The sequence below is a fragment of the Grammomys surdaster genome, unplaced genomic scaffold (assembly GCF_004785775.1).
Source record: "Grammomys surdaster isolate TR1022 unplaced genomic scaffold, NIH_TR_1.0 226, whole genome shotgun sequence".
Taxonomy (NCBI): Eukaryota; Metazoa; Chordata; class Mammalia; order Rodentia; family Muridae; genus Grammomys; species Grammomys surdaster.
The window spans coordinates 1,056,913-1,068,533 of NW_021604671.1; the positions used below are offsets into that span (position 1 = coordinate 1,056,913).

An 11,621-nucleotide genomic window follows, 5' to 3' on the forward strand; every position below is an offset into this window, starting at 1 on the left:
AAAAAAATAAATAAAAATAAAAAAAGAAATTTGTCATCTTTAACTGATATACATTTAATAGGCTGGAAATGAAGCTTATGAGTGGAATTTTAGCTTAGTATGCACAAGGCTCTTGCTTGCTTCAATCCTTAGCCCCACCACATATATACACATAAATATGCTTATTATATATAAATAAGAGGAACTTAATATTATTATTAAAACAAATATCCTAAGACTTTTTTTTACAGAGCTCAATTTTGTATAATCTAACTCAAAGTTCTAAAATTCACTGAAATGTTTCTTCTGAAGTAACAGTCACTGAAGTAAACTGGTTTTATAAAAACCGCTGAGAAGAAGGAAGGAAACTGTCGGGCAGTGTTGGCACACACCTTTAATCCCAGCACTTGGGAGGCAGAGGCAGGCAGATTTCTGAGTTTGAGGCCAGCCTGGTCTACAGAGTGAGTTCCAGGACAGCCTGGGCTATAAAGAGAAACCCTGTCTCGAAAAACTGGGAAAAAAAAAAAAAAAAAAAAAGAAGAAACTTTCCTATCAATAGACATTAGTTAAATTTCTAGTTACTTTTAAAAATTGTATTTCCAATCCCCAATGGGGATGCTAATAATGTCCACTTCATATAGCTATCACAGAAAGAAGTTACGGCAAAAGGTATTTTGTACAATGCCAACATCACAGTAACTGTTGCAAAAATGCTATCTAGAGGTAAAAAATAACTGGCCTAACATAAAATACTCACCCCAAAGCATCCACTGAGTGAACAGGCAACTGCACTCTTAGCATATTACTAAGAGTCTCTATAGTAGGCATTATAGAGTGAATAAATAACTTGAGAGGTTAATTAGTGGTATGGATCAATGACAGAGTGCTTGCTTTACAGGCACAAGACCCTAACTAGGTTCAGTGTCTAACACTGCAAAAAAATTACAGATCACACCCAAGTAGCTTGTTTTGGGTAACTTATTTGTCAATATATTTCCAGACATGCACATTAAAAAAAAAGTATCTACACCGGGCAGTGGTGGCGCACGCCTTTAGTCCCAGCACTTGGGAGGCAGACGGATTTCTGAGTTCGAGGCCAGCCTGGTCTACAGAGTGAGTTCCAGAACAGCCCGGGCTATAAGAGAACCCTGTCTCGAAAAACCAAAAAAAAAACCCAAAAAACAAAAAACAAAAATAAAAAAACCAAAACAACAAACAAACAAACAAACAAAAGAGTATCTACTTGGTTTCCTATCATGTGGTTCCCTGATCCCATATCCATCAGTAATTAAGTCTTTATATCCCACCCATCTTTCACTATTTCTGTCTAGTTAGCATTTAGTACCATATACCTGAGCCTGACAATGCTGATAGTAGAAGGCCACCACTAGAACAAGATTGAGTCCTGTTTTTATGCCATACTACTCCAAATCAAAAACAGCTTCATAATATCTATTCATAAGGGTTGGAGAGTGGTTAAGAGCACTGACTGTTCTTCCAAAGGTCCTGAGTTCAACTCCCAGCAACCATATGTTGGCTCACAACCATATTGAATGGAATCTGATGCCCTCTTCTGGTGTGTCTTTAGACAGCTACAGTGTACTCACATATATAAAATAAATCTTTTAAAAAAAATCTACTTGCCGGGCGGTGGTGGCGCACGCCTTTAATCCCAGCACTTGGGAGGCAGAGGCAGGAGGATTTCTGAGTTCGAGAGTTCGAGGCTAGCCTGGTCTACAGAGTAAGTTCCAGGACAGCCAGGGCTACACTGAGAAACCCTGTCTCGAAACCCCACCCCACCCCCCAAAAATCTACTCATAAAACATGCTTCTTTAGATGGATACCCCACCAGTACGTGCTCTGGCTCCCTACATGAGGCCTGTGACAGTTCCACTGATATGAGAGGAGTAAGCCCTGGTTCTTTGTGCCTTTACTCATGTCACTCTATGTTTGGTAAACTTTTTTTGCTCGTTTGTTTCAAACAAGGTCTTACCATGTAGCACAAGCTAGCCTCAAACTCGAAATCCTCAAACTGTCTCCATCTTCCAAGTGGTAGGATAGTAGGTGTATGCTACAACTTGGCATATGCCATTCTTTAAATACTTAATAACTAACAAACGTAATGGGCAATCAATGGTGTTTGAGGCAAAAATGATGTATCCCAACTATGAAATAAAAAAACAAAATCTCTGAAGGAGAATTCACAGGAAACTATCTTGTCAAAAATACGATGATCCGAAGTTGAGTTTTCTTTTCCTTATGAGTCTGTTCAAAGTGGACATGGTAGCATGTAAGTAATCCAAGTCTGCAATAAGCAGGTGCAGCTAGAAATTTGCTCCAGGTCATCTAGAACCACACAGCCTGTTCCAAGCTGACCAGATAACAATTTAAAAAAAAAAAATTTTTTTTTTTAAATCTCAAGTATCAGTATAGTGATGATTTAGCAGTTTAGAGCATTGGCTTCTTATAGAAGACCTGTGTTTGATTTCCAGCATCTACATTGAGACTGCAACCCCAGTTCCAGGGGATTCAATGGCCTCTTCTAGCCTCCAAAGGGGCCAGGTACCCATGTGGGTGGTGTACATACATGCAGGCAAAATACTCCTACATAATAATAATATAAAAAATAAGCTTAAGCATATGTGTAACTAAAGTCTTGGCTTATTATTTATTAACAAACTACCCAGTTTTTCCAAATCTATGTCTTTGCAAAAGTCAAGCAGTACATGAGATCACTCATCCAATGTTCTAGAAAATGATATAGTCAGACTATGCATAAAACCAAGTGCTTATGTAGTCACTCAAAAATTAAAAAAAAAATGTTTGTAGTGACAAACTTCAATATTAAGTATCTTTTAAAACCTCACCATATAAAATGACTAAATATCAATAAAGGAGGTATGCAAGTGCTATCCTAAGAAGGAAAAGACAAGAATCTACAAAAAGAAGGCATGATTTTTAAAAATGGTAACTTTCTACCTCAGGCTTGTAAACTAGAATGTAAAGCTCTGGTGCCAAGCTTGGCTGCCTGCTGTCATGCTCTCTGTTATGGTCTCACCCTTTCAAACTGTAAGCTCACAATGAACTCTTTGATTAACCAAAACCAGAAATCTGCATATACAAAACCAACTCTAATTAGAACCTAAGTTTATCTTCACTGAGCACATTACCAAAACTTAACCTTACACTATTAACTCCTAAAACAACTGTAGGCTGGCAAGATAGCTCAGAAGGTAAATGCACCTATTGTAGCTGACCCACATGGTGACAGAGAGGACACTATCCTCTGACCTCAACATACAAACAAAATTAAGAGCTAATGCTCTTATTAACTTATAACTTTGGGATTGCTCATTATTTTATACATTTGCCCTTAATTTATATAAAAAAATCCTTAATTCCATAAGTTGCTTCTATGAACTAAACTTGTTTGTTGCACTTAATTTTCAGAACAAGCATTTAAAAAGTCATCTTTTTTCTTTATTTTTGGGGAAATGATCCCACGAATACCCAAATCTCAGTATCAAGTCCTGTATCTTAATGGTGTTATGTTCACCTGACACACAGCCTCCTATGAGTTTTAATCTACTACTGTGTTTGTAAACAGTTGCTAGAATGAATTGCTGAGAGATTTATAACTGGAAGACTTTGAGTGTATATAGTAATAACACACTTGCTTGCCTACTACTTTTTATCTCTGGTTCTAAACGCTCAGTATTCTTGCCTGAGCTCAGAGTTCAAGTATGTACCACCATACCTACTCATTTTTTATAAAAAACATTTTTATTTTACATGCATAGGTGTTTTGCCTACACTTTTTTGTGGGCACATTATATGCATGTCAGGTGCCTTCAGAGTGCAAAAGCTGTGTCAGATCCGTTTGAATTGGAGTCAGAGATGGCTCTGAGCCTTTATGTGGGTGCTAGGAATCACCTGAGTATCCTCTAGAAATGTAACAAAGAGCTTTTAACTTATGAGCCATCTCTTCAGCACCCCAACTCCCAACTCCTACTATTTATTAACCACTTGCCTAAGTATTGTCATTAGCTTCTAGTCAATAAGACAAAAATTATTAATATATTTCACTGAGACAGCACTAGACAGAAATATCAAAACATGTCAGTCATGCTCAAACCTAGTGAATTTTAGAATTTCAATTGGAGGAGAGAAAAGTTGAATTTTTTTCAAATGACAGTTTTAGGATGATGTAGCACCTGTGTGACCCCAGCACTCAGGAGTCTAAATAAACATTCTGGAGCATGAGGATGGCCTGAACTATGCAGTCAAACCATATCTCAAAACAAAAATAGTATACATACATACATACTTACTAACTAACTAACTAACTGGATGTGCATACTAAACTAAAAAATAAGAACTGAGATGGCTACAAGACACGATTTTTAGCATTCAGATTGCCACTAATGATTAAATGTTGAAAAGGTAACAAACAATGTGCACTGACTCTTTTCCTTGTTCTTGTTCCTTCCCCTTTCTTATCTTTAGTCTTGAGACAGAAAAGAGTCAGTCTCATGTAGTCCAGGTAGCCTGAAATGTCTTAGGTACCAGGCCAACTTTGAACTCCTAATTCTCCTGTCTTTGCGGTCTGTACCACCTACCACACCTAGCTTTACTGGCAGGAATATAAGTTGGTGTAACTCTTATAGAGACTTGCACCGTGTACTAAAAATGCACAAATGCACAAACTAAGAACTGCCTGTCTGTTTTTAGACAATCTCAGGGTAGTCTCAAATATCAATTCTGAACCCCCTGACTATTTCCTAAGGATAGTATTAAATGTATGCCACTACACCTCTTGTTTTTGGGGTGTGGTTGTTTGCTTGCTTGTTGAGACAGTGTCTTTATGTAGCCCTAGCTGTCCTGAAATTTAGTTTGTGGACCATATGTTGCTCTGTTCCACCTTGTCTCCCCTAAATGGTCACTCATATTTATTCCTCTAATTTTTTTTTTTGTTTTGTTTTTTTTGTTTTTCGAGACAGGGTTTCTCTGTGCAGCCCTGGCTGTCCTGGAACTCACTCTGTAGACCAGGCTGGCCTCGAACTCAGAAATCCGCCTGCCTCTGCCTCCCAAAAGTGCTGGGATTAAAGTTGTGCGCCACCACCGCCCGGCTACTCCTCTAATTTTTATCTTTAGGGAAACAGAATAAGAATAGATGACTCAGAAAACCTATATTCAATCCTACTCTATGTGACCTTGACTGGGTTCATCTACCAGTTCTTTCATTTGATAAGGAAAGATCTATTTCCCGAGAAATAATCTTCATATGTAATAAAATTATACAAACTCTTCCCACATGTTTGAAAACACCATCAGTTAATGTCAGTAACAATTCAGACCTATCTCCTACTCATCAGTACTAACTGATGTAAAAATCTTTACAACTACAAATCCTACTCTCAAACATGTCTAAATTTATTCTTTTTTCTTTTCTTGCTTTGGGGATTGAGTCCAGTGTATGGTCACTGGTAGAAATGGTTGTGCATGTCAAGAACCATAGCACTTGAGACACAGAAGTATGCCTGGGCCTCACAGTGTGATTGACTTCAAGAGGTTGATGGGTATAGAGCTTGCCCAGATGAACATAGAGAAATCCCTGGGTTGACTCCCAAACACTGTATAAGCCAGGTGTAGTAATGCATACCCCAGTAATCGAAACACTTGGAAATTGGAGACAGGATGATCCATCATAACTTCAAGGTTATTCTCAGTGAGTTTAAAGCCAAGTTGAGCTACATGAGACCCTGTCTAAAACAAATAAAAACAAAAAACCAAGACTAGATAACTGCTGAACTACACATCCATATACAGCCAAAAAGTCCAATTTTCAATTTGATGCTTTTCCTTTAAATGTTTCCCTTAATTTTATTGTATATAAAACTATCATTCACCTGGTATCCAAAGTCATTTCTATTTAAATACTGTTCATCTTTTCTTTTAGAACGTAACTCCTTATCTTCCATGGAATAACTTTATACTGCAAATTCTTTACCTTTCTATTGCACTCCTTCAATACTCCTACCAGCTGGCCTCAAATTCTGCTTCTCATTGTCTTTCTCTGCCTTCTCTGAAGCTACCTTTCATGTGCTGTAATGTTTAGCTAAGCACTGCTTTCTTCAAAGCTGGTTTTTCTTCCTTCTCATTGAACCACTCTGCAAAACTAGTGAAATGGCAACTCCAGAGAATGACAACCTACATGATCCCACTTACTTCCTTTTATTTGCAACCCCACTACATATGTGAACTTGACAACGCTGACACATAATTAACCTAGAAAGGTAGTGTTTGGAACAAGATTTATCTCTATTTAGATTCTATCTACTCCACTGGAACTCAGTAACTTTAGCATCTCAGTTTATGATCTACAAACTGAAAATGATATATTTACATAGTTGGTAAGGAGGAGAGCAATAATGTACATTAGAATCCTTTACAGTGTCCAGGAGTACATCTTATATTTATATGTGTGTGTGTGTGTGTGTGACTAAAAAGTGGTGGGTAGTAAGCTTTAACGTTTATTAGCTTCAGAATTAACCCCAGTTCCTCTTTCCAGAAGTATCATGAAAGGATCCTACACATGAAGAAAACTATACTAACACTTTGTATTTTCTGGCCAGGTAAAATCCCTCCTCCAAACTCTGCTTATCTGAATTTTAAAGTTCAAATATGGTCCTTAACATTATTCCTGAGCTGGGTGTGTAGTTCAGCAATTAACATGGTCCTTCTCATTTATAGTTGGCTATAAATGATGGAAGAACTGGATAGATGGCTTAGCAGCCAAGAACACTTGTTCTTTCAAAGTTCCCACCATCCAAATGGCAACCCCTAAGTCTCCACAACTCCAATTACAGGGTATCCAATGTCATATAAAGCAATCTAAAACAAAATCTTTTAAATTAAAAATGATCCCATTATATTTATATAGAATGTATGAGTGATGCTTGACTTCCATGTCTATATAAAATAACCAGAAATCATCTCATAAAAAAAAAGATTCATCTTGCACAACATACCTGCACAACTTTAATCCCAGCCCTGAGGAGGCACAGGTAGTAAAATCCCAGAGATGAAGGACAGCCTGGTCTACATAACAAGTTCCAAGCCAGCCAAAGCTTCATAGTGAGAATTGTTTTAAAATTAATTTAACTGTCTAGCCAACTTTTCAACTGAGGTAATTCAGAATTTCCTCTTGAAAAAAAAATCACTGTGATAATAAGGCCCATCACTCTAGCCTTACCACCAATTTTCTAAAATGCTAAAACCTCAGAATTAGCTTTCTTACATTTCAAGGTTTTTAAGATTTCCAAAACTAAACACCCATTAGACTCCCAATACTTGGGGTGGGGGTAGCAGTGGGGGAGATGTAAATAATTCAGGCATGGTACTAGGTGCTAGGAATATAAATACTTTCAAGTTGCTTTCAAGTCTAACAGAGCACAAGATCTGAATGTTACTAAAGAAAGTAAACTAAAGACCTCATGGAGAAAAGCAATTTGAAATAATTTTATCTTGTTTCTAATTCTACAAACTGCAATTCTTAGCAATTCTACCACTTTGAGTGATGACCAGTTTTTGCATCAATGAAAATAGCATTCACCACAAAATCCATATGGGTGGTCCAGACCAAGAACTGGGTGTCAGCCCCTGCAAATCATATGCCCCCCATATACCACCACCAGGAGAAAACAAAGGAGTAGGGCAGGTATCTTCTTCACACTTTATACAAAGCAAACCTGTCTCATGAAGGTTCATATCTAAGCATGTGCCTTCTCTGACACTAGATACGCATGCTCAGGTAAGAGTTAATATGGAGATAACTAATATAACATGCTCATCGCCAAAACACAACAGAAATACTTTTAAATCAGAAATGAAATTCAGTAGTAGAGTAAGCAGATGCATATATACAATAATCTGGTTTTATAAAAATGAGGTCAGCCAGTGCTACATAGTTAAGAGTGTCTGTCTGTGACTGTCTCTCCTTCCTTCTACAGACAGTAAATAAATAAATAGATAAATAATACATGTGTGAACATAAATGGAGGTACTTAAAGAGACCAAAAGATGGTGTTGGGTTCCCTAGAGCTGGAGTTACAGCTGGTTTATAAGCAATCTAATGTGGGTGCTGGAACTGAATTGGGGTCCTCTGGAGGAGGGAGTGCTCTTAACTGCTGATATATTTCCAGCCCCCAAATTTGTAAAGATTAGATTTTATTTTATGAGTGTATTTGCCACAATTCATGTGAAGATTAAAGAACAAGTAATGATATTCAGTTTTATTTCCACCGTGATGCCATACATACTAGTGTGTACCTTACCTGGACTGCATAATATGGAAATTATTCAACATTAGGGCATTAACGTATTACTCATTCTGGCGTCATATCTAATTCATCAAAACTACAAAAAAATCCATGACTTTAGAGAACATTTTCTCTAAAGTTGTATTTCACATTGTATACTATGAAACAAAACCTAAATTACCTATATAATACTGAATTAGCTTTTACTCTTATCAAACCAAGACTATAAACATATGGCAGTATCAAAAAAAGCATTCTCAAATATCATTTGCTGTCACCAAAGGCCATGAAAAGAACAGAATAGTAGTGAATAGTAGTAATCTGGATACACATTCTGTGGGCAGTTACTGACCAATTTTTATATATGGATAGTAAAGGAAAAACAGATATCGATAGTCTCAAAGAAGAAAACAGATCTCTACTATGTTCATGTTTTCATAATTACAAGTCAATAATATGATAATTCATTCTAGCACAATCTATAATCTTGAGGACACTCATTAAACACCTGAGAAAACTGAAACTACTCATAAAAGGTTGCTTGTGAGCATTCAAGTTCTGCGCACACTTGCAGACTCACTAGACTCAACTTTACAGAAGGGTATAAGAAAAAGTAATGCTCTTAAGACCTTCGACAATGACCAGTTTTATAATAAGCAAATTAGGTTTCTTAGGTCCATAATTCAGAAAGAATACTAGAGAAATTTCTAAGTAATGTTTTGTAAAAAGTACATTATCTAACCTAACTCACTAGAACCTGCTTCTTTAACATCTTTTCTACACCTGCAACTGGTATGTCATTTTGCCTTCTTTAAAATGTCCAATGGTTGTCTAATCACACATATATGAAATGTGTGTTACTCTAGTACACTATTATATACAAGTGTACTTTGTAGGATCAATCAATATGTGAGGAGTAGATTCGAGTCCAACTGTTCCCCAGACTTGCTGGATCTACTGACACTCAACTCTGTGCCTTTATACATGCAGGGTCCATAGAACCCACATTTTTATTTATTTTTTTAACTACTATGACATAAAACTTGAATGTCTACAGAATGTCTCTTCCTCCTAATACCCCTCAGTCCCGGCATTCCATCTTCAGTAATACCTTTTTCATGGAATACACCTTCAATCAGAGCCTTCCATATTTTCTATTTCTTCTCTTCCTCATCCCTCCAAAAGGGTCCTTTTGTCAAGTAGCCATAGCTTCTTAAATTCTCTTGGGTCTTTACTCAAGACAGTAAAAAACATCTTATCCAAAGTTTCAAACCCACACACACACACATCTTAACCTTCCTGGTTTGCTGGTTTATATCCACTTATATTCTCGCTTTTCTTCTGAATGACAGATAGAGACTTGAGCGTCTGCTGCTGAACACCTACCAAAACTCTGAGATGTGTCAGGTATGACAGGTCTTAGCAAAAGAGGGCCAAGAGTGAAGGCCAACCTGAGCTACAATGTGCACCTCTAAATGAAGCTCTCTTAATCAGATAGTTGTGGAAATGTTTTTTTCTTCAGGTCTAACAGTGGCTCATGGATGTAACACTTCACAGAGCATGCTGGAAATTCAGGGTTTTACTCCTACCTGTACACACGAACAAGGCAAGAAACAGAAACAAACAAATATAATCTGGAGAGAAATCAGTTCTTTTATCGTCCTTTGGCTTTTATGGATTTATGTGTAAACTCAACCTGCTGTGCATTCAAACCCTGATGTTTGTCATAAAGATCCAAAAAAAAAAAAAAAACCCTCTTCTCTCCAGGTAGAGGACCGCTTGTCTTCCCTACCTAATTCAAAACAAAACAAAAATTCTAAATTTTGCCTAAGCCTACTAACCAATTACATTATAACAGATTTATCAATGCAAATGCTGCATTAAGTACCTGACACACCCATGGCATAACTATGTAAATATAAGTTTTGTTGGTTTTGTTTTTTCAAAACATGTTTCACTATGCTTCCCAAGACCACCTTAACTTACTGGATAAGTCAAATAACCTAAAGCCATCTTTCTGTCTCAGCCTCCTGGAATGCTGAGATGAATATAGCAGCTATGTTCTAACCCTAGGCTAACATTTAAACCAGATATAAACACTAAAAAACATGACAAAAACCTACTGGTAAAACGATTTGTGCCATATTTTGTGATAACACTAAATAGAGTATTTCTCACATAATAGCAGTCCATTTATAGATCCAGTAATCCAAAAAAAAAATCACCTACTGAAATACAGTAACAATATTTAATTAGGTACACAGGCTGGTCCACTTTTAAGCTTCTTCTAAACAGCTAGCTTTGCAAATCCTCAGGTAAGTAAATCTCATCAGTACTTTACAGAAAATAGTTAGCAAAATGGACAATTTTTAACGCTCATAATAGACTTGTCAACATTCGCACTCAACTGAATGTCTTACAGGGACTTTATCAATAAGTGAGTGCACGAGTGTTCAGTGGTATCAGGCCTATATCAGTTCATAGAATGATCACACTTTAAAGACTCATGACGGAAAGGACAGGATTATGAAACCATAAACAGTCACCATAGTACAACTACCACTCTGTAGAGAAAGTATAGACACCACGTTTGGAAGCTGTCATTTGTACCAAGTTTTGGAACCCGCATAACCCCCCACCCCCAAATCCACCCGTGGGGCAAGCGAGGCTGAGTCATTCCAAGGAGTAACTTTACACCGATGCTTCCACTCCGGGGTCAGGACAAAAGCATCACCTCTAGGTTCCTCCTCTCTGGGCACTCCGGCCCTGGCCCAAACCCTCTCCGGTTTCCCGAGTCCAACACTCCAGTGCGCCGAGCCCTGGAGACCGAGGCCGCGATTCAGGCCTCCGGTGAGCACCGGCGCCCTGCCGCTCCCGCGATCCAGTCAGCAGCCAGCGGGCCTCACGGTCCTGGTAGGGCTGGCGCGGCGACCCTCCGAGCAGGCGTCGACAGACGCTCCAGTGAACCCGTCAGGTGCCGACCGGCCCGGCCAAGCCTGCCGTCAGATGGGAACAGGGGCGGCACTTACCCGGCAGCGCCTCCTCCACCCGCGGCAGCAACACAGCCGGCGGTCCCCCGCACCATCTTCTGCCGCCGCCCTGGCCTCGGCGGCGGCCACCAACCGCCCCTGCGGCGCCGCCAACCGACACAACCGTCGGCGCCCGGCCGCCGAGCACCCGGTGAGGCCTGAAGGTCCGGCGGGATGGGAGTCCGGCGCAGGCGCTACTCCGGCCCCTCGGCTCCGCGCGGGGACCCGAGTCCGCGGGCCGAGGCACTGGGAGCTTAGCAGGGCTGGGTCGCGGCCGCCGTGGGGTTTGTTA

The 11,621-nt window shown here is 39.0% G+C and overlaps 1 protein-coding gene across 2 annotated transcripts in view; it reads right to left on the bottom strand.

Moving 5' to 3' along the window:
• The window catches only part of Rb1cc1 (RB1 inducible coiled-coil 1), a 69,377-nt gene extending 57,982 nt beyond the window's left edge, over positions 1 to 11,395 (bottom strand). For both annotated transcript variants that reach the window (XM_028773404.1, XM_028773403.1), the window contains exon 1: positions 11,330 to 11,395. The gene's annotated coding sequence lies outside the window, so the exon portion shown is untranslated. The remainder of the gene's footprint in view (positions 1 to 11,329) is intronic.
• Between the last annotated feature and the right edge of the window lie 226 nt (positions 11,396 to 11,621).